Source organism: Psammomys obesus, unplaced genomic scaffold (assembly GCF_907164565.1).
Source record: "Psammomys obesus unplaced genomic scaffold, mPsaObe1.curated_primary_1811, whole genome shotgun sequence".
Taxonomy (NCBI): domain Eukaryota; kingdom Metazoa; phylum Chordata; class Mammalia; order Rodentia; family Muridae; genus Psammomys; species Psammomys obesus.
Genome location: NW_026585626.1, coordinates 5,341,748 through 5,365,471, shown reverse-complemented (window position 1 = coordinate 5,365,471; position 23,724 = coordinate 5,341,748). Strand labels below are relative to the sequence as shown.

Genomic DNA, 23,724 nt, shown 5'->3' with positions numbered 1-23,724 from the left:
TGGGGAGGTCAAAGAGCCTGCCATTGAGTTCCTGTCAGAAATAGTCCCTGTTCCCCTTACTATGGGAAACCAGTTGGTTACTAAGCTACCACGGGCTTCATCTGTGCAGAGAGGTTCTAGGTTATATTCGTATATGGTCCTTGGTGGAGTGTCAGTCTCAGAAAAGACCCCTGTGCCCAGATATATTTGGACCTTGTGGAGCTACTATCCTTTCCACATCATACAAACTCCCCCTTCTTTCATATGATTCCTTGCACTCTGCCGAAGGTTTGGTTATGAGTCCTAGTATCTGCTTTGATACAGTGCTAGGTAGAGCGTTTCAGGGGCCCTCTGTGGTAGGCTCCTGTCCTGTTACTTGTTTTCTACTACATCCAATGCACCTCCCATTTGTCTTTCTAATTGAAGATTCATCATCTTACCCCCCCAGGTCCTCTTTCTTGTTTATCTTTTTTAGGTGTATAGATTTCATTATGTTTATCATATCTTATAGGACTATATGAGTGAGTATATACCATATACCGGCTAAAAACTATACTTTTTTTCTTAAAAAAAAAAAAAGACTTCTTTATTTATGTACTTTATGTAGATGACTGCCCTATCTGCATGCATGCCAGAAGAGGGCATCAGATTCCAGTATAGATGGTTGTGAGTCACCATGTGGTTGCTGAGAATTGAACTCCGGTCCATCCGGAAGAGCAGCCAGTGCTCTTAACCACTGAGCTATCTCTCCAGCCCCTAAAGTCGTAGTTTTAGACTTTATTATATCTTAGACTTCCAGAAAAAGACAGTATATGTAGTAAAACTTTATCCTCCAGAACAATGGCCATACATTTCACTAACAGAAGATTTAGGAAGGAGATGTGGATAACTGAGACTTTAGGAAATAAACTGATCACCACCTTTTGAAGTTCTGAAATTATCTTTTAGTTGCCCTTTGTTGTTGTTAGACACAGCCTTATATAGCTTGTCTTAAACTCCCTGTATGGCCTAGGATGATCTTGACCTCTTTGGCCCCCTGTCTCTACCCTCCCTCTAAGCAATACCCCCCACCCCCAAGTTGGCATGATTATAGGCATGCCACACCTGGCTCTGAAATAATCTTCACCACCCATAGGTAGACAGGGACCTGGATTAATTCAGGTGCTCTGCATGTCCAAACAAGGTCACAAGGAAGGGTACAGCAGCCTCCTGGCTTCAACATCTGAGCTTCCTGTCTTTCTTTTTTCTTTAAAAGTTGTATTTTATTTTTATTTGTTTGTTTGTTTCATCATTCTAAAGGCAAGTTTTCTCTGTGTAACCGCCCTGCCTGTCCTGGAACTTGCTTTGTAGACCAGGCTGGCCTGGAACTTATGGAGATCCACCACCTCTGTCTCCAAGTGCTGGGATCTTAAAGGTGTGCACACCATTGTCTAGCTGAAAATTTTAATTTTAAATTAAATTTCACTTTAAACTCTTTTCTTTTTTTTTTTTTAATAATAATTTATTTAATTTTATTTTATGTGCATTAGTGTGAAGGTGTCAGATCCGTTAGAATTGGCATTACAGACAGTTGTGAGCTGCCATGTGGTTCCTGGGAATTGAACCCAGGTCCATTTGGAAGAGCAGACAGTACACTTAACCACTGAGCCATCTCTCCAGCCCCTTAAACTCTTTTCTTTTAGGCTAATTTATTTGTATTTTGAGCTTATGGTATCTTCTCACAGCAAATATCTCATTTTGAAAGTGCTGAATGAGCAGGATAAAGAGAACCAAGTGGAGCTCTGGAGTCATTTTGTTTTGTTTTGGGCAGAAAGGATTAAAACAAGGCCTTAATTATGCCAAGTATGCAAGCTACCCCTGAGTGACACCTCTAGCCCTTTACTTTGAGTTTCCTTTAAAAACAAAACAAAACAAAAACCTATGTAAAATCAAGTTATTTGGTATAATCTTATTTGCTTTAGAAAATATATGTGTCAGAAGAGCATGGAGGGGTGGGAAATAAAATGTGGAACTTTAGCTGGGCCACTGTGGTGCACAGCTATAATTCGAGCTCTGGGGAGGCAGAGGCAGGTGTATTTCTGAGTTTGAGGCCAGCCTGGTCTGCCTTGCGAGTTCCAGGACAGTCAGAGCTATGTAGAGAGACCCTGCTTTAAATAATAATAATAACAAAACAATTTTAAAAAAGAAAGAAAAGATGTGGGACTCTGTCCCCTAGAGATCTCAGATGCCCTGTGGAGTCTTTATTTGTATTGACAGGGGGGCCTACTGGAAATCATCTCACCCCGGGACAGACGAGTTTCCATCTTTGGCCAGGGAAATGGGATACCTCTGTGCAATGAAATGTTGATGAACTGTCCGAGGGGCTCAGCACAGGAGGAGCAGATGGAATTCCTGGACAATTGTTCCGGCTGTCACCAGAGAAGACTGGCAGGAAGGAACACTGGATAATTGATGGAGGGACAGATGCTAAGGCTTCTCCGGAACCATCTGGTCAAGAGGGGCCTGGGCTTAGGGGAGATGTTGTTTTAGGTCTGAGTAAACCGCTTGGCCACCAGCCCTCCCTATTTCCTCTACCTGGCTCCTTCTTGTCCTGGAGTCTTCTCAGAAGGGCTGTGCTCCCTGAGGACCGGGATGCAGACTTCCAGCTGGTTCTCCTCTCATGTTTTCATTTGTTAAATCTGGGCTTGTCTTTGTTACCATTCCTGCCAGGACCCAGTGATGTTGTGTGTGTGTGTGTGTGTGTGTGTATGAGAGAGAGACTTTTTATTTTACTGTATTTTAAACTCTTCTTCCTCACTCACTTTCAGTGAATGACTGGATAACAACAAATAAGTGAATAACAAATATTTATTGAGTATGTACTTCAGCAAACTGTTGTTTAGACAGTTGAGAATATTGTGCTGAATAAGAAGAGAAAACTTCTGGGGTTTTCCTTGTAGTAGGACAGACAAATATTTAATATGATGCCAGATATTAATAACCTCCATGAAAGTAAATGTTCAATGAAGTGCAGTAAAGGCGAGTGATTGGGATGCTAAATGACCAAGGAAGACTGCTCTGATGTGGTGACATTTGAGCAAGGATGCAAGTGTTGGCAACTACCTAGAAGAACATTCCAGTCACAGGAAACAGAACCCTGGAAGGCTCTGGGGCATACATAATGCTTAGCTCATCACAGGAAGGCCTGTTACCTGACCACTCCTGTGGGCCACGCACCTGCTATGCAATATCAAAACATGCTCTTTGACTCGAAGAAACACTCAGGTAGAAGAGATACAGTAAGTATAGCAATAATTATGGAACTGGAGAGATGGCTTAGCAGGTAAGATCATTTGCTGCCCTTGCAGAGGACCCAAGGTCAGCTCCCAGCACCCGAATGGTGGCTCACAAGCCTATAATTCCAGTTCCCAGTGATCCAATATCCTTTTCTGACCTCTGCAGGCTCCTGCATGCACATAGTACACATACACAGATACGGGCACATACACATAAAGTAAATTAAAAAATATAAATTATGGTCTAGCATATTCCATTATGGTACAGGATAACTAGATAGAGCCGCCTAGTAAAAGGAGCATCAAAGGAAAGAGGTGACAGTTTAAGATGAGGGCTAAGAAAGAAAATGAAAACTAAAAACTGGACGTGGAGTCTCATACCTGTAGTCCCAGGTGAGGCAAGAGGCTACGTGTGACGACCCTGCCCTCCCCCTCAAAAACAAACAAACAAACAAACAACAACAAAACCCAGTAAAGATTAACCTCCTGAGGGGAGGACTGGATTGCGGGTCTCTAGGCTTGGTTTTCTGATAACATAGGACAATTTAAGAACCTGAAGGCTTTGGGAGAAGTGGGAAACAGGCTTGATGGGGTGGGTGATAGAAGTTAGGTCATGATTTATCTTCCGTCAAGAGGAAAAGCTGGCATTTTTCCTTGCCCTGTGCGTCACTGGCCTCTCTGTGAGTTCAAGGTCAGCCTGTTCTATAAAACGAGTTGGAGTTCCAAGGCCAGCCAGTGAAACCCTGCTGGACGGGGGTGGGGGTGGGGGTGCGGTGGCGGCTGTGTGTTGCCATTTTTCCTTAACTAAGGAGCATCTCCTAATGTATTTTTAAGTTTTGTTCCTTAATTTTTCCCACAGTACCATTTTTTTTTCTCCTTTTTTTGTTTTTGTGTTCTACTCCCGACACCGCCTTCTTTCTTCCCTTGCCCGGTCCAAACCCTGCTTGGAGGAGATTCCCACTTTCTACAGTGTCGCCAGGAGTTCCAATTTTTTTACCCCGAGGCCCCGCCCCCGGCCCCGCCCCCGATGACGCGCGGCGCCTAGTGCGTGGGGATTCCCGCGGCCCAGGCCCCTTACCCGTCCTGCCCCGCGGCAAGATGGCGCCTTGAAGGAACGGGCCCCGGCGGAAAGTTTGTTGTGGGATTTTTGAATAGTTGCACTAGGAGGCCAGAGTTGAGAGGGATAGCATGGAGTAGGGATGGAGGGAGGGACCAGTTCTGAGGAGGAGATTTAGGATCCCAGAATGGAAAAGGGTTGGAGGCGGAAAGAAAAAAAAAAAAAAAAAAAACGCCGATGGGGGCGGAGGGGAGGGGGCCTGTAAGTCTGTGGCAGTCCTAGGGGAGGAGATGGGGCGGGGGTAGCCAGAAATAGGTGTGGTTCGGATTCTGGAGAAGCAGTCGCTCATGAATTGAAAAAGAATTTCTTCGCTCAGAGTAAAGAAGCCTGGAGCGTGGGACAGAGGCCTGACTTCTTCAGGCCAGTGGGAGGGGAAAAGGGCTCTTGTAGTTGCTGTCGGGAAGGGGTGGGAGAGAGATCTGGAGTACGCGGGACGGGTCTCCCTCCCAAGGAGGGGACCGAAGCCACTCAAATGATCCTCTTCAAGGCTTAGATAAGCTTTATCCATAGCTCCTATAGCAACATCTGCCCCAATTTCAGCCGAAGACCCAGGGGCCCCAGGGACTGGAAGAAATCACATTGCCTGCTTGGAAAGAAGAGGTAGCGGCTTGCCCCAGCCCAAACCCAGAGCGGGTAAGATGGTCTCCAGAGACAGGTTTCTGAGTGGCATTCGCCCCGGGAGAGGATCCATGGGCTTGGAGACTCAGTTAATCCGAGAAGGTCGTTTTTCTAGAGAGTTTGTCTTTTGACTTTGATCCTTAAATTGATGCTTCGGTTGGATTGCTGGCTTCCTTGTGGGAGCTGGTGTAGAATTGAGTTTTGCTTGCCTTCATCTGTATAAACAACTCTGGGCAAGTAGAGATTAGACTTAAAATATTCTAACTATGTATCCATCCATCCATCCATCCACCCACCAATCATCAATTATCTAGAGATACGTACGGTAGGCCTGGCCTGGAACTCACTATGTAGACCAGGCTAAAAGTATTCTAATGCATTCATGAAGGAATTTCCTTCATAATGTCATGAAGGAGTTACCTACTTATGCCCCATTTCTTCTTCCATTTTCCCCCTCACAGCATCATTTGACATTCTGCCTGGAAGTAAACTTTTTATGGGTGACAGATGATGATAAGTCGTAAGAAAGCATATTTCTGATAGGGTTCACTGATGTTTAGGTCATTTGTTTGAGCAACTCCCCAATTCCCTCTGCTGCATGTCTGCTTTTGCATTTTTCTTTTGGTAAGAACATATCACTGTGTGTGGACTGGGGAAACTGTGTCTCGGGTTAGGGAAAGACAGGATAGGAATAGAAAGAAATCCAGGTGAGCTTTACGTCAGAGGGCAGCGTGACTTGAGTAAAGTTTTGCATACTCTCTATCCCTGACACCCCAATGAGATGTAGCTTTGCAGTGGGACCAGTGAGATAAAGGCAGGAAAAATGATGGAACCTGCCCTTTTCTGGTAAATCTTTTTATTTCTTGGTAACTTTTTCTTTATCCTTTGCATAGGCTCTGACAAATCACATTTAAAAAGAAAAAGCAATGAGTTTAACTACTCAGAGGAAACATGACTTTCCACTCGGTGGGCTTGGTGCTGGAGAGAAAGAGGTCTGAAGGCAAGAGTGTAATTAATGTAGTCCTCACTAATGCTGCTGTCCTAGGCATAGAGTTGGGAGCTTCTGACAGTTAGGGTTTTTGTTGTTATTGTTGTTAGTGGTGTTTCTTTGTTTTGTTTTGAGTCAGGGTCTCACTGTAGCCCTGGCTAGTCTGGAACTCTTTATGTAGACCAGGCTGGCTTGAACTCATAGGTATCTGATTGTCTCTGCCGCTTGAGTGTTGGGATTAAAGGAGTGGGACACAATGCCGGAATTAAATAGTTTATTTTAATTAAAATATTTATTTTTATTTTGTGTTTATAAGTGTTTTGCCTGCAGATATATTTGTATATTACGTGTGTGCCCGGTGCCCTTGGAGGCCAGAAGAGGGTATCAGATCCCTTGGAACTGGAGTTACAGATGGTTATAAGATGCCGTGTAGATACTGGGAATTGAACCCACACCTACTAGAATAGCAGCCAATGCCCTTCTAAGCCATTTCTCCAGCCCTTGTTTAATTTTTATGGGTTTGTGTGTGTTTGAATGTATGTTTGTGTACCATGTGTGCATCAGCTCTTAGATATCAAAGGGTGCATCAGATCCCTTGTATTTATAGGTAGAGGTGAGCTGCCATATGGGTGCTGGGGTTTGAACCCAGGTCTTCTACAAGAGCAGTAAACACTCTTAACTGTTGAGCCATCTTTCCAGCCCCCAGTTAGTTTCTTTAAGGCAGCCTCACTCTGGTCCTGTCTGGCATGGGACCTGTTGTATATCTCAGGCTAGTCTTGAACTTGTGGCAGCTCATGTCCTGATTTGTCTCCCTCCCAGCTACTGGGATTATAGACATGAATAACTGTGGCCAGCTTATTTATTTATTTAGCTTTATTTCCTTTGCTTTTTCTGCCTCCATGTATGTCTGTGTGAGGGTGTCAGATCCTCTGGAACTGGAATTATAGACATGAATGACTGTGGCCAGCTTATTTATTTATTTAGCTTTATTTCCTTTGCTTTTTCTGCCTCCATGTACGTCTGTGTGAGGGTGTCAGATCCTCTGGAACTGGAATTACAGTTGTGAGCTGCCATGTGAGTGCTGGGACTTGAGCCTGGGTCCCTTCGAAGAGCAGCTAGTACTCTAACCACTGAGATATCTCTCCAGGCCCTTTGACTTTCTTTTTTGAGGTAGTCTTGCTTTAGTACCTTGGCTAGACTTAGGCTCCTGGGCTCAAGTGAGCCTTCCACCTCAGCTTCTCCAGCAGCCGAGTCTAGAAGGAGTATGGCACTCCGCCTAATGGGATCAGGTTTCACACTGACACTTATTTCTGTGTGATGAGTGGATTGGGAGGTCTGGCTTGATCTAGAAACTCACTAATTGCATCTTGTTCACTGCATGCGTACTTCCGCCACACTCGGAACACCGTAAATCAGTGTTGCTAGTCTAGTGTCAGTGTGCCCGGGTATCTGAAGACCTGAGGAGATTCTGCTGTAAATTCTTTTCTAGATGTTTGAAACCTCTCCTTTTCTTTTTCTTTGAAGAGAATTTGTGTATGTGATTTCCTTGGGAATTGTAATCAGCTAGAACTGTGTGGTAGCCAGGCATGGTAGCACACACTTAAAATACTAGCACTCAGAAGGCCGAGGAAAGAGGATTGGTTGTAGACAAGGCCAGCCTTGTCTACAAAAACTCTGTTTCCAAGAAAAGAAAAAGAGAGAGAAAGGAATGAAGAAGAGTGTGTTGAACAGCTGAGAGAACTGAAGCTGGTATACTTTAGTAACTATAGCATTTGAAGAGGAAGGCAGAAGGAGCAGGCGTTCAGGATCGACCTGAAGTCACAAAATGTGTGAGGCTGGCCTGGGCTACGTGGAACCTGTTTCAAAAAGAAAACAAAGGAACAAAAACTGACAAAGCCAGGTTTCTAGTTGGATCCCAATTGTAGCTATTTGACCTTTCTTAATTGCTTAATTGTATGCATCTCAGTTTCTCATGGCTCAGTCAGGATGGTAAGAGCACCTGTCTCATGGGGCTATCGTAAAACTTCATCCATGAATGTGCCCCAGTTCTGCCTGACATTAGATAAATATTATGCCTATGAGATCTCAGAACTCCCTTCTGCCTTGTGATTAACCCTGTGATCTCTGGAGGATTCGTGCTGGCAGGCTGCTAGCCTGATGCTGCAACCACACAGTGCTGCCTTTCGATATACGGTTGTCTAAACGAAGCTGTGCAAAGTGATGTTAAGATGCTGTGAGGCTGGAATATTGAGGGCGTTCGTGGTGTTTGGTGCTGTCTCAGCACTCAGTAGGCATTAGCTACTTTTTGTGGTAATGGAAGAAATGAAACAGAGTGGGTGAGCCATTTATTCAGAGGTCCCCAGTCAGTAGGCAGCAGAGCCTAAGGCATGTGAAATCAGGGTATCTGGCTTCAGCATTTGAATGAGCTGGTTTGTTTGTTTTTAAATGTAATTACGATTATTTTGGGGGCCAGGTATAGTGATGTGCACCTTTATTATTAGTACTCATGAAGCAGAGGCAGTTGGATTTCTGGATTTGAGGCCAGCCTGGGCTACGTAATAAGACCCTAACTAAAAAAAAAAAAAAAAAGTTATAATTATTACTGTTTTTAAGGAAACAGGCCAGATGTGGTGGCGCACTCCTTTAATCCCAGCACTTGGGAGGCAGAGACAGGTGGATCTCTTCTCTGTGAGTTCGAGGCCAGCCTAATCTACAAAGCAAGTCCAGGAAAGCCAGGACTCTGTTGCTCAGAGAAACCCTGTCTTGAAAAAACAAAAACCAAGCAAACAAAACAAAACTTATTTTTAGTCTGGTGTGTGTCTGGTTCTGTGCATATGAGTGCAGGTGCCCCCGGAAGGTCGAGGGGTAGGACCCCCCAGGGCTAGAATGGTTGAGCCACTTGATGTGGGTTCTGAGAACTGAACTCCGATCCTCTGGAAGAACAATATATGCTCGTAACTGCTGAGATAGCTCTCCAGCCTCCTTCCCTCCCAAATATTTGTATTAAGATAAACTAACTTTTTTTTTTTTTTTTTTTGACCCAGCTAGCCATAGTCACTGAACATCTCGTTGTTAATGTGGTTTGTGGTTCTTTCTGGAACCCTGGGCTTCACATGTGCTAGGCATGTCTACCACTGAACTGAATCCCCAGTACCTATTAGGCTTTTTGTTGTTGTTGTTTGTTTTGTTTTTCGAGACAGGGTTTCTCTGTGTAGCCTTGCCTGTCCTGGACTCGCTTTGTAGACCTGGCTGGCCTCAAACCAACAGCATCCATCTGCCTCTGCGTCCCTGAGTGCTGGGACTACAGGTGTACACCATGACCCCCAGCTCCTATTCGATTTTTAAATCCTTGTGCCTCAGCTTCCTGAGTGGTGGCACTGCAGGCACTTTACATACAGGCACTTTAAATATGCCTAGAGGCGGAGGCAGGCGGATCTCTGTGAGCTCCAGGAAAGCCAGGGCTGTTGCACAGAGAAACTCTGTCTCGAAAAACCGATTATGTATGTGTGGATGGATGTGGGTGCATGTGTGTATACATGCCTAGAGTCGATCTCTGTCTGTGTCTCAGCACATGTTTGTTTGTCTTGTTGGTTAGATGTCCACCCATGGAAAACATATTTTGGATATTTAGAATTCTTTCATGGCACTCAGCTCCTCATCTCAGCCCTCTGTTTACTCTTAGAAATAAGAAGGCAGAGATGGTGTTGCTAATCAAACCTGTTCTGTCCTTTCAGTATTCAGTTTAGTGACTACCCTTTGCAAAACCTTGGGCCTTTATAAGGTGACCAGACTGATATTGGAATCCATTTTAACTCAGGCATGGTAGTGTACCCTTGGCCAGAGACAGACGTGACGATGGCCTTTGGGAGTCCAGGCTAGCCAGCGCTACCTACCAAAACAGCACAGCACTCAGGCGTGCTTTAAAGAAGGATGTGTTCATTTATGTTAATGTAGACATACACATTAAGGCTGGTGTTTGATTCTGATCACTGACATGAGGAGATAAAGTAGCCACAGTATTAAATTCATAGACTGTAATCATTCTTTTAAAAATAGCAACCTACGCAGAGCCAAAAAAGGTGGCAGTTTAAATAGCTCCTTCCTCTCAGCATTTGGTGAAAATGGAAAACAGATGTTCCTGTCCTGATACTGTTTTGCCTGGTGAAGGCCCTGGTGCAGTGCGTGTGTCTCTTCTCTGTTAGCCAGGCAGGGGTAGCCTGCAGCCTGAGGGCAGAGGCCAGCTTCAGGTTTGACAGCTTGTTCCCCTGTGCCCTGGCTGAAGACTCTCCTCCTCCATCTGAGTCATGTTCTGTCTATTTAACACACCCTCAGGGCCCATCTTTCTCCTCACTAAGTGACTCTCCACCCTACCAGTAGGCACGTGCCTGGCATGTAACCGGATTTCAGGGGACTTGGAGGCCCAGGTCTGTGGACTTTCCCTGAGAACTCTGGTCTGGCCCCATAATGAACTTTTCTATTTGTCGAGGCACCTGGCAATCTTACTCCTCTCCTACGTTGTCCCAGCGCACATACTTTGCCTTGATTTGATCTGTGCAGCAGTCGGAACGTGCTGCAGCTTGTTCTCCTAATAGCAGCGCACACCTTTGTGTTATGGAGATCTGTGTACTTACTGCCTTCGGGTTACATCTTACTGAGCGGCCAGAGTGCAGGGTGAAGGCTGGAGGGCTTTAAACCAGCTCTCCTGCCTTACCATTGTATAAACTAGTTTCCTCTCGAAATGTCATTGTTTATTATGTCCAAATCTCATCCCTTTATTGCCTCCTCACCACATTTGAAGAACCTTCTGTTGAACTGAGTGTTTGTCTCGGAATAGGATTTTATTTTTTAAAGACTTTTAAAAATTGTGTGTGTGTGCATGGTTATGTACACTTGAATGCAGATGCCCAGGGAAGGTGGTATCAGGTTTTTTGTTTTTGTTTTTGTTTTGTTTTAGGCAAGGTCTCCCTCTGCAGTATTGCCTCACCTGGAACTCACAGTGCTCTGCCTGTCTCTGGCTCCTGAGTGTTAGTAGTAAGGGCCTGTGCCACAGCACCTGGCAGATCAGCTGCTTCGCTGCCATCTGGAGCTCATGCTTTGTAGCTTCTGGGCCTTTGCACACACAGATGCTATTGCTTGCATTGTGGCCCCTTCTTGTTCCCGTTAACTCTCTTTTTTGTCCTTCAGATCTTGTCTTAAATGCCCCTTTCTTTAGGGCTCTGCCTCTCTTTAATCCCTTTCTTCTGTGTTTGGCTGTCTATTTTGTGTTGTCTGATTCTCACAGGATTGTTCTGAGAACAGGGACTTTTTGTATTTCCAGCACTTGGGGTAGTGTGGGTACTTAAAGTGCTGTGGTACATGCAGGATGAATGAAGTATCTAGCTATTCTCTTCTGCTTCAGTCCATCATGCTGCTGTTAAAATGCTTTCCTAGTGAAACTGCCCTAGCTCAGCATATTGGTGACGAAGAATCCAGGCACTCAGGTATCGAGGCAGTTTTTGAGTTCCAGAACAGCCTGATCTATATGGTGGGCCTTGTCTCCAAGACAGAACCCCACCTATGCCTTTAGAAACACTCTGGGTCTTCCTATGTAACTTAAAGTTTATCTTCTTTACCTTGGTATGCAAAGAAGTATGTTGCATTCTGGTCCTGGCCTAAGTATAACTCTTGTCCTGCTTTGCCTTCTGTTGCTGTGATAAAACACTGACCAAAAGTGGCTTGGGAAGGAAAGGGCTTATTTACCTTAAACTTTGGTGTTAACAATCTATCGTTGAGGGAAGCTAGAGCAAGAACCAAAGCGGAGATCATGGAGGGACGCGTTCTTACTATAGCTTGCACCCGTTGCTTGGTCAGCCTGCTGTCCACAGTGAGCTGGGCCCTTCTGCATCATTTATTAATCAAGAAAGTGGTTCCGTAGACTTGCCTACAGTTTCATGAGGGCCTTTTTCTTATTTGAGGGTCCCTCTTCCCAGATAGCATCAACTTGTGTAAAGTTGGGGGGAAAAAAAGCCAGCCCAGCCCTTTATTTAGCCTGAGTCACTGCCACGATACTCTGTGTATCCTCTTGTTCTTGGCTTTATAGTTCCCACTGCTCCCTGCCTGTTGTAGTCATCCATTTTCTTAGTTCCTTTGGCCTGTACACTGCACTCAGTCCATAATGACTCCACCCACCAGGACCTAACTTCTTTGACACTTCCAGAAGAAGTTTTCTCCTCACCCCTTAAGACAAACAAACAAACAAACAAACAGATAGCAACAACAAAAACCCAAGGTCTTGCTGTGAAGCCCAGAGTGACATCAAACATGGCATGTTCCTGCCTCTGTTTCCTGAGTGCCTGCATTATAGTTCTCTGCCATGCCTAGTTCATGCCTTCTCTGCTCTCCTCCCGGGAAGTCTCGGGAACTTTATTAGAACCTCTTTTCCAGTGCTCTGTGTGTTTGTGGTGCATGCACGCTACTCACCATGTGTGGAGATGCTCTCTTATCCCAGGTGGAAGGATTTAGTGCAGTGAGGGCATCAAGCTGTGTGAAAAAGTTTGCTTTTGGAGCTGCGAGGGTTTGTTTTAAATTATAACTATGCCAGCTGTGCAGTGTTGCCAAGTTTCTTCACCTGGAGGATTCTTGGTCTTGTTCTCTTCAAAATGAAAGTGCTGTGGCTCTGTTGTTGCTTAATTGTTTTGTTTTTTGAGGAGTATTGAATGCTAGACACAATGAGATTATAGCACATAGCATGGAGCCTGACATGAAGAACAGAGGGAGTTCCAGGACAGCCAAGGCTACACAGAGAAACCTTGTCTTGAAGAAAAAAAAAAAAAGTATTTGTTGAATCTCATTTTTGAGACTATGGATAAGAAGAAGCTTTTTTGTTTTCATTTTTTTTAAGATTTATTTTTTATTTATACAGTGTTCTGCCTGCATGTGTGACAGCAGGCCAGAGGCGACATCAGATTTCATTACAGATGGTCATGAGTCACCATGTGGTTGCTGGGGATTGAACTCAGGACCTTTAGGAAGAGCAGTCAGTGCTCTTTACTCTGAGCCATCTTTCCAGCCCAGAAGAAGCTATTTTAAATTTAGGGCTGGAACTCACAGAGCTCCATTTGCCTCTGCCTTCGGAGTGCTGGGATCAAAGGTGTGCGCTACCGTGCCCAACCTGAGTGTCTTCTTTCGTATGATGAAGCAATTAATGAGAATCCCAGCATGAGAAGGGGAGTACCATTAAAAAACAGCTTGTGAAAACCAGATTGCAGGGCTATTCCCCATTTCTTGGGCTGCAGAGACTCTAGATGGACTACAGTATGCCTGCCGGCTTCCAGTCCTGGGGAGCTTGGTAGTGACCTTGAGTGGGACCAGTGGTAGTGGATTGTAGTTACTAGGGCTGTGGGTAGACAGAGGGTTGCATACAGTGAATAACTGGGTGGAGTGTGTCTTAGCATTACTGTTGCTGGGATGAAACACCATGACCAAAGCAACTTGGGGAGGAAAGGGTTTGGCTTACTTTTCTACATCACTGTTCATCAAAGGAAGTCAGGGCAGGAACCTGGAGGCAGGAGCTGATGCAGGGTCCACAGAGGACTGCTACTCGCTGGTTGTATCCCATGGCTTGCTCAGCCTGCTTTTTCACAGAACCCAGGACCGATAGTCCAGGGATGGGACCACCCACAATAGCCTTGGCCCTTTCCACATCAGTCATTAATTTGGAAAATGCCCTACAGGCTTGCCCACAGCCCAGTCTTACAGAAACATTTTCTTCATTGATGCTCCCCCCTCTGATGTCTCTAGCTTGTGTTAACGAAGCAGCCAGCACAGAGCGCTTTGGGACCCATGCTCCCAAGTGTCTTAGGGACTGAAAAATGTCAGGGGAAACCAGAGGAACATATGCAGCTATTGAGTAAGCCAGACTTCCAGGCCCCTGTGATCTTAAGGCTTTGGTCTTGTGCCACAGGCTCATCCCTGATCCTCTTCCGAAATGGGCTGGTGGCTGAGTCACCATCTATTCTTTGCATTTTCTTCTACTGTAATTGATGGGAATAGTCTTTAAAGTACCACTTTCCAACAAATCCCAAAGGAATTTGTTTTAGAGGTTAGGCCCTCTTGAGCATATGGAAGGTACTCAAACATGACCTGGCAATCAGGTAAGGAGGAACTCCCAGTTCTCTAAAGAGCGATCCTGTGTGGATACAGATCACGCCTGAGCAGGAGCTTGAGCTCTGTGATCTCGAAGCATGAGCCACACTGAGTCTGTGGTGGCTGCTTAGGAGCAAGGTTCTTAACTGAAGGCAAACATTAGGTCCTGTGCGGAAGTGCTGAGCAGCCCTGGTTGCTGTGTGCCCCAGCCCATTCTTCCTGAGTGTGTTAAAGTAAATGAGACCCTCCCTGTAAGACCTTTCCAGTTTTTAGGACACTTTTTTCTTTTCTTTTCGTTTCTTTCTGGTGTTTTTGGTTGGTTGATTTGTTTGTTTTCGTTTTCTTTTTCTCTACAGCCCAGGCTAGATTAGATTTCTTTCTTTCTTTCTTCCTTCCTTCCTTCCTTCCTTCCTTCCTTCCTTCCTTCCTTTCTTTCTTCTTCTTCTTCTTTTTTTTTTTTTGCCTTTTTTGAGACAAGGTTAGCTCAGGCTAGTCTCAGACTTTCGATCCTCCTTCCTCAGGGGGATTTTGGGAATGCACCATCACTCCCAGTGTTTTTTGTTTTTAATTTAAATTTATTTTTTTTATAATTCATTCACTTTACATCCCAATTGTAGCCTTCTCCCTCGTCTCCTCCCAGTCCCACCCATCCTCACTCATATCCCCTACTCTCCCCTATTTCTCAGAAATGGGGAGTCCTCTTCCCCTATCATCTGACCCAGCCTACCAAGTCTCATTAGGATGCTTGCGTCCTCTTCCCCTGTGGTTTAGCTTTCTTAAAGACCAGTGATTCTCAACTTGTGGGTTGAAACCTCTTTGTGGGGGTCAAATAACCCTTTCACAGGATGACCTAAGACCATTGGAAGTCACAGATATCTACATTATGATTCATAACGGTAGTAAAATGACAGTTATGAAGCAGCAACAAAAGGAACTTTATGGTTAGGGGTTGCCACCCCATGAGCAACTGTATTAAAAGGTTGCAGCATTAGGAAGGTTGAGAACTACTGTCCTAGACCAGTGTCTTCATTGGTCAGTTATGTTGGCTTTTTTTAAGTTCAGGGCCAGTCGTCAGATCAATTTGGCAATCTCAGGGGACAATTTGGGAGCCTTTTGGCACTTTCATTTTTGTGGTGCCATACTGGAGGATAAACCTAGGGTCTTGTACATGCTGGGCAAGCACTCTATCAACTGAGCCAGATCTGCTCCCCCCTCATCCTCCTTTTCAAAAATTTGAGACAGTGTCTAAGTCGCCCAGGCTGGCCTTGAACTTGTCATCCTCCTGCTTCAGTGTTCTGGGCAGCTGGGCTTAGTGCCAGGCCCACATGTGGGAGCAGCATGGAGACTGTACCTCCCATTTTGCTCTAGTCACTGCTCTTCCTATAGGGCTTCTCAGTCAGGAATAAGGACCTTTCTGCCCTTTTCTGATGTGTTGTAAGTGAATCCCTTGCCAGGGGACACCTGTCAGATTCCACTGTTGAAGCTGGCACTGGCTTCTCCAGGCTGTCCCTGCAGGCTTTGGGAAGGTGTTTGTTGCTGCTTCCTCCTGGCTTGATCTGGGAGGCCTAGGTTCTGAGAGGGTGGAAGAGCCCCTGTTAGAGGCTGGGGAGCTGGCTGTGCTGTTTATCTTTGTGGGGTCCTCCGAGGGCTCCCTGGGAAGTGCCAGCTGTCTGGCCTTGTAGAAAGTGTAAGGTGGCAAGGTGCCACCTTTCCCTTGACTGGCCCAGCTCTGGGCTAGGTCACACACTGCTCCATTGTACTGTGTGTTCTGATGCAGCTCTTGTCACAGTCTTTGACCCCCAGCTTGTCTTTTACAGTTCTTTCCCTCAGAGCCCATGGGAGGTGGTGGATTACACTGTTGGCATAGGCCTGGGTGGGTGTCAGCTGCAGCTGTGGGGGGCTTGTTCTCATTAGCCAGTGTTCAGAGTCCTGGTGCAGCCTGGCAGCAGTGTTTGGGAGCTTGGGAAACATAGAGCTGCCTTTCACAATAGCTGCCTTCTCTTGACCAACCAGAGAGCCTTGTTGTGTGGGTTAGTAAGCTGGACTCACTGTGGGCAAGGTTTAGTGATGGTCTTCCACAGGAGGGCTTTCTGGTGGCCGGAAGCCTCCACAGAGTCGGAGGTGCTTTCCCGCACAAAAGAGTATGGTGTGTACCTGAGGAACCCTGCAGCTTGGTCTTCTGTGCTCTCTCTTTGCAGCTCCGGAGTTGGGCTGCTCATGCACCAAGCTGTCTGTTTATATGGATTGCCTGGAGGGCGCCTACCATGGGTCTGTTGCTAACACCACTAACCAGGAGAGCTGGCTGGCTGGGGAGAAGACACTAACCCCGTGAGTCTGACCTTGGCTAGCTAACCTGCCCTGGCTGCAGTAGTATCTCTCCTACATTCTCTTCCAGGCTGGCTGCCTTCTTCCCTCAGTCTAGCCTCCTCTGCTTTCTGAGTCCCTTGATTTCCTCCTCTTTTCCCTGATTTGGGCAGGGATATGCCTCCTTTGTTTTAGTTACTTTTCTGTTGCTGTGCATAACACCATGACTAAGGACACTTACAAAAGAAAGCGTTTAATTTGGCTTACAGTTTCCGAGGGTTAGAGTCTATGATGACAGGTGAAAGAACAGCAGAGAGCTCATATCTTGATCCACAACCTAGAGGGGGAGGGAGAGAGGGAAAGACAGAGACACAGACACTAGGAATGGTGGGAGTCATTTGAGACCACAAAGCCCACCTTTAGTGGTCAGTGCCACACCACTTCATCCATCCCAAACAGTTCCACTAACTGGGGACCAAGTAGTCAAATGTATGAGCCTAAGGGGGCCAGTCTTATTCAGACAGTCACACGCTGCATGGCCAGAAGAGAGGTGCCTACCACAGGACTTCTCTGCTTCTCCCCCTCTTTCATACTCTACCCCTTACTTAAGTCTCCCATAGAATGGAAGTAGTTGGTGTTTCCGTTCTGCTCTTTGCTTTTAGCAACGTGGACTTGGAGACTGTCCCTCAGTTACCATGCTGTTTCTACTTCTCTGTCTCAGAGACGGGTAGGTAGAGATAGGATAGGAATAGACATTACTTCTAGACCCCAGATAGTTTCCCTGCTTGCCAAGAGGGCGAGGGTGGATGGTCCCTCTCATTATTCTCATGCAGAAATGGAAATGAGGTTCCCTTCTTGATTGGGAAATTGAGGCTTACTTTGTCCTGACTTTGGAGACTTCTTGGTCAGAGAGAGAAGGCAGCTGAATGCCTGATTAAAGGATCTGTGTGATGGTTCAGTCCCACTGGTCACCATTGCTCTGGGAGGTGGAGTTTGGTCTCTTACCTTTTTCCATTAGGAGTGTCAGGTGGACTTTAGCCTTGAACTGGGAAGGTTGCCTCAAGCTAGACAGGGCTGGACCTAGATTTGGATTCTTCAGGCCCAGGAAAAGTCCTGGCCTCAGTGGGAGATTGGTGAGTGTTGCCTGGCGTGGAGGAGCTGCTACCCTAGGCCCTTTCCTCCATGCATGGGACAGAGAAGGGACATTGAACAATCTCAAGAAGATGAGATGCCTTGTTCTTCTGGTGGTCTAGCAGTAGCTCTTTACATACACCATGTATCCAGGCTCTGCAGGTGAGGCTGTCCTGGAGCCTTGAGACTTGAAGCCCTCCAGGCAGATTCTGTTCCTCTTGATGAAAAGGGAGAAGACAGGGACTTGGCTACATGTGGGAAGGGCATGTGTGACTATGGGGGGGGGGGGGCATAGGTGCTTCCAGGGTCCCTAAGAAATTGAGTTGGTAGGGAGTTCGTAAGCTGAAGGGGATTTGGGCTTGGTTCTGACTAGAAAAGCAAAAAGAAATGCTGGTCAGTCCTTACTGCTTTCCTTTTCTCCACCTTAGGAGAGGGCATAGAGTCTAAGGACAAGGGCAGGCCATTGACTTGGGTACTTTGAGGTTCTCTTTTTGTTGGGGAATGTTTGGTTTGCTTGGATCACCATCAGTAGTCTTTTGCCCCTTTGTTCCTGTCAGGTGTTTGCCTGATGAGAGGCTAGGCGGCTAGATAAAGTGTTTGTTCAGGTGGGGAGCCAGCTGAGTTCTCATAGGTCACCAACACGGATTCTGAGGCCTCACAATTACTGTGGTTAGAATGGTTCTCTTGTTTTTGGCCTTCAGAGTTCTGTCAGTGTATTCTGCTTAGTGTAGGCAGGGGGCCAGGTCAGAGCTACAAGCAGCTTATCCCAAGAGGGTGAGGTTGTACTTGCCCAGAGGTTTGTATAGCTATTGTAGGGGCAACAGGACTGGTCTGGGCACAGACTGGCATCTTCTACCCTGCTCATCAGCTCAGAACAGCACCTTTGCCCAGGCCCCACCCTGTGAGCTGCTGGCTGCCTGCCTGCCACGTGCCCAAGATTGCTGAGGGCTTTGCTCATGTACCTCAGGAACAGCTGCATGCCGGAAACTGGGGGCTGAGGCAAATGAGAAGGGGTAGGGGTGCAGTGGGGAAGGCTAAATCCAGCTTTGGTAGGATCAGTTCATTGTGCTAAGGACTGTTCTTTTCCCAGCATGCAGGTGGATAGGCTATATTATAATGTGGAGAGAAGGGGATCTTCATGGGCAGTTCCCAGGGCGATGCTGGGTCATTTAACCCTTGCAACGTGGTGGTTTTGTGTTTAGGGGTAGAGCCTGGATTTCAGAAGCTTCAGAATCGTCTAGGCTTGCATGGCAAGCGTGTTACCTACTCCCGTGATGTGCAACTTCCCCAAGTTGCAGAGTTCAGGAATTAGATATCCTAGGCATGTGGCTCAGGAAAGTTAAGGAGGTACCTTGTTTTCTGTGTGATCAGGGTGCTGTGATTTGCACTTATGGGGGCTTTTTAGAAGGGCTGGTGTTAGTTTTTTACCTATTTATATCCTGCTTGGTTCCCAGGGAATTAAGGCTATATACATAGCTGTCTTCATTTAGAAGGCAGCAGCAATTACTGGCTTCTCTTGGAAGCATTGCGAAAAAAACTTTAAAGATTCTTGTAGTGTGGACCTCACCCTGCTTCGAAAGGTCGGGTTCATTGAACCCTTAAGGTCCCTCGTTAACTTAGTTCATTGGCTGTGAGCAGACTTCCTCAGTAGGTTTCACAATAACTTGAGTCCAGATAAATGATATCTTTTCCTAGAGGCGATGTTGGTGACATGGCTAATGGTAGTAGTTGGGTAGATGCTGATCTGGGCCAGTGAACTATTCACACGGATAGTGCAGAGCCTGAGGAGCTAGAGGAGGCTTCTGATGGGGAAGGCTGATGTGAGAAAAGGCAAAGAACAACATTCACCTTGGATTCGGCCCTGATCCCTTTGCTGTACCAGTGGTGGGGTTGGGTGGTGATCCTTGATAGGCAAAGAGCTCGATGCCTAGGACTTCCTCTTCTGCCCCCTTGACTTGCCAGGCCTTAAGCAGACCTCAGTAGAATGGCAGAAGGCAATAGGACATTCCAGGCTTGTGGGCTTCTTTCTAATTGCTAGTGTCCCTTTGGAATACTTCTGGAAGAAGAACAAGGATAGTAGTTTGAGTGACACAGGAAGCTGAACAGGTTTTTCATAGCCCATCCATCTCCAGGTACAGTGATCTCTGGCCTCAGTGGAAGCCCCTGGCCATATCCACCCACAAAAGTGGGCAGATATGAGCTCCTTGTCCTGGCTAGTGTTTCCCTTTGAGTAATTGACACTAGGTAGCCTGTTTCTGGTCAGGTGCCCAGTGTCTTATCTGTCTGCATTCTGCTCTGCTGCTCAGTGGGTTCGCAGTGCAGATCCTCTGTGCGTGCTGAGTCCCATTTCTAATGAAAGTAGACTTTGTTCTCTGAAGGCAGCTAATCGTGCCCCATGGGCTGTAATCAGGGAGAAGGTATTTAATGCAGGGCAGGTGGCAACAAGTGGCCGCATTGACTGTCGGATTGCAACATGGCAATTACCAAGCTATCACCACCTCCTCGGCAGATATGAGGTAGTCTTTCCTCTGAGCTGATTTGGAGTAGTGAATGAATGCTGTGTAGCAGAGGAAGGAGACAGGGTTGGCTAGGGGTGGTGAGGAGAGCCCCTTCTCCTGCCTCAGGGTATTTGGCTGTCTCCCATTGCAGGGTCAGCAGGGTCACCCCAAGGAGCCACAGCCCATGCTAGGTCAGCAAGGGGCTCCACTTGGGCACAGCTCTCCTAGGACAGACCCGGCATACAAGCTGTTAGCCCCCAGCCTGAATCGTCTGATCCTGCCTCTTAGGGCCTGGGTCGTTGGGAGTGGAGTTCTTCCCTGCTCATTGCCAGATCTTCCTCCAAAAGAATCTCCTTAGGAGCTAGAGGCCACAAGGCCCCGTAGGCTGACCTTGGCTGTGGCTTGCTCATGGTGGCATGGGGATCTTAGCGCAGGGTTGGGAGTCTTCCTTGGCCTGAATTCTGGAAAGTCTGTAGGTGAAAAGTTGTGCTCAGTGGAGGCTGCAACTAGTAGCTGAGGCTTCCTAGTGTAACTGCTCTCATGCCTTTTTACTTACCTTTTTATCATCCCTAGCTTGGGGCCACCAAATCCAGCTGCTCCTCTCGCTTCCCAGGTCTGTCTCTAGTCCAGGATAATGAGCTGCCAGGACCATTGTCTGTCCAGAGCTGCCCCTTACAGGTTGGATCCAGAGCACTCAGTACATTTTGGAAATTGAAGCAAAGGCCCAGGTGTCCCAACATGCCCTGATATTTATGAACATGGGACAGGGAGTGGCACAGATGCCTTGGGGAGTAGCATTAGGGAACCAGCAGGTTCCCTGGTAGATTGTTCGTTCCTGCTTCCCTAGTCAGAAGTGTTTCCCTCCTTGTGACACTGATAGACCTTTCACCCCACCTTCATCCTTAAAGTCCCTATCTGCATTTATTCTCTAGGTCCTTGCCACACCCACACCATCCCCGACCCAGCAAACCAGATTGCCTCTAGCCTCAGAGAAGCCTGAGACTGAAAACATGCTCATAGCTGCAGCCAGGGCTTACTGGAAGGACAAGGCAGGGCAAGCTATAGGATGTGGTGTTCAGGGAGGCTGCTCTGCCTGCAGATAGAATTACCAGGTACCTGAATGTGTCTGTGTCTGCCCTGCCTGCCCACTCTTTTCACAAGTGTCCTGGTACCTAGAAGAGACTGTGAGCCTTGGCAGGAATTGGAGTAGGTATGTAAAAAAGAGGCTGAGGTTGGACACAAAAGCACACCAGAAAACCTGCAGAGTGAAGGGTCTTCAGCCTTCTGGGGAGGAAATAGGAAGGTCATAGAGAACTGCTTTGTGTCAGGAGAAGGCCAGCTCCTGGGAGCTACCCATCATATTCTAGAGGTTCCACTGCCTGTCTCCCCTTTAGTCCATGGCTTGGATCCTACCTTCTTTTCCAGGCATACACACCCACACATACACACCTTTGAGTATTAGGGCCTGGGTCCCTACACTGGTTTGGGACCTTCTGGGCCTCTCCCTCAGGCCACAGGCATCCTGTGGTTGTATTCCTACTCCAAGGCCCTCTGTGGTTGTATCTTGTTTGTTTCCCCTTACCCCAGGAATGTGGTGTCCTTTCTGGCCCTCCCAGATTCCTGTGCAAGGAGTCAGCCTGACAGCATGCTGCTTGTGCCCTGTGGGGACACGTTCTGCCTCCTGTCAGAGGGGCGGAGGCTGGCGGCTGGCAGCTCATGCTTTACTATCCAAGCGCTCCCCCAAACCCAGGCCAGGGACCTTATAGAGGAGAGACTACTCGTGCTCCCCGCCCTCCTTTGCCCCCACCCTGCTGCCCCAGGCCCTGCTGGAATGTGACAGGAGTCATGGTCAGGGCATGTCCCAACAGTAGGAACACATGCTTTAGCCCGCAAGGCTGCCTTCAGCCCCCAGCTCTGTTTGGGTTGATGGGGGTGGGAAGATTTTTTTTTTTTAAATGCTCAGCCACCTAGAGTTACTGTTTCCACTGATCACTGTGGTGGCTGCTGCCCCCATGCTGCAGCCCAGCTTACTACAGGTGCTTCTCAGAATCCCAAGATGAGCGGACCTGGCAGGTCAGGTCACTTGGCTGTGGGCATAGGTGTAGAACAGGCTTTTGCAGTTGGTACCAGGCACCAGCGTCGGTTTGCCAGAGCAGCCCTGGGCCTGGAAACACCATCTCAGCTATCAGACTTGGGATCAATTTTTTTTCTGTTAATGTTTATTTTGAGTGCATGTGTGAGGCACGTGCTTTTCACAGCACACATGTGGAGGTCACAGGCTCACCTGTGGGAGTCGGTTCTCTCTGCCACCATGTGAGTCCCAGAAATCAAGCTTGGGTCAGCAGGCTTGGCAGCGGGCACTTTTTCCTGGCGTGTCATCCTGCTAGTGCCACCCGTTGTTTTATGTATCGGTAGTTCTTGGCCCCAGCACTGTGGTGTTGCCAGCTCCTTGTTATAGTAGCCGCCCTGGGTGAGGTAGGATGATTAGTTGATATCCTGGCCTTGACTCACCAGTGGTACATCTCCCTCTGCAGATTTTGAACTAAAAATGTCTCTAGACATTTTTCAGTTGTCCCTGGGAGAAACAGGGATGAACTCACCCCAACTGAGAATTATTGCTCTGAGATGCTGAGCTTCAGGTCTTCTTTCTTCGCCCTTTGCTCCCTGCCAAATTTATTGACCACCATTGTACACAGGTGGTCTCTGGGCTCCTTGTGGAACCATTGCTGGGGCCAATCGCCAGTACCATAATCATCTTGCTCCTTTGCTGAGCCCTTTGTAGTCTCATTTGCAATCTATGTTTCCCAAATTTCAGCTCTAAGAAGCCTAGGAGAATAGCAAAACAAATAGGAGTAAGAATAGTACCAGGCCTATTCCAGAATGGGGCATGTGATAAGTTGAGGCAGTAAACACCGGTGTATAGACACAGGTGCTGTCTAGAGAGAGGCAGGGACTCATTGTGTTGGTTGTTTTTTTTTTGGTTTTCGCTGTGTAACACAGGCCGCTGTCAGACTAATGATCTTCCTATTTCTGCCGCTTTCTTCTAAAACCCTCTGTCCTGTGGTCTCTCTGCTCACTGCTTTCTGGGAGCCTTTCAGGTACCAGACTGAACAGGCAGGCAGATGACACCTGGTTTCCACTTTCTTCCCTTCTCCGGTTTCAGAAACTCTTGGCTAGAGGAAGTGGAGGGGCCGTGGGATGTGGAGAGCCAAAGGCTAACTCCAGGACAGCAGAACAGAGAGAGCTGCCAGCGAACAGACGGTATGTCCCAATGAGGCCTGTATTCCCCATGGTTGTTCTCTGGGAGGCTGGCGGGTGAGGGGCCATACAGGTGCTCTCTTTCAGTGGGAGCTAGTACAAAAAGAATATGTAGGCCAGAGGGACTTGGCCTTTGTTGCTAAGTGTCCAGAGTGTGCTCTCAAGCTTGGAGACCCTCATGCAGGAGCCAATATCTTCAAACTTCTAAGATTTGTTCATAATTTATAGAAAGCAAACCTGAACTTAACATTACCTAAGTGCTAGGCACTATTTTTGTTTTAAACAGCCTTACTATGTAGCCCAGACTGACATCAAATTTAGGACCCTCTTGCCTCTGCCTCCCCAGTGCTTGGGATTACAAGTGTGTATCACTAGCTGTCTCTGTTTGCTTGCTTGCTTGCTTGCTTGCTTGCTTGCTTGCTTGCTTGCTTG

At 47.1% G+C, this 23,724-nt stretch overlaps 1 protein-coding gene across 3 annotated transcripts in view; it reads left to right on the top strand.

Moving 5' to 3' along the window:
• Positions 1 to 4,334: 4,334 nt before the first annotated feature.
• Positions 4,335 to 23,724, top strand: part of Tjap1 (tight junction associated protein 1) — a 26,088-nt gene continuing 6,698 nt past the window's right edge. Inside the window, exons 1-4 of one of the 3 annotated variants that reach the window (XM_055612889.1) lie at positions 4,335 to 4,385; positions 4,912 to 5,004; positions 16,300 to 16,429; positions 23,198 to 23,295. The gene's annotated coding sequence lies outside the window, so the exon portion shown is untranslated. The other 2 variants (XM_055612901.1, XM_055612894.1) reach the window with 2 other exon arrangements.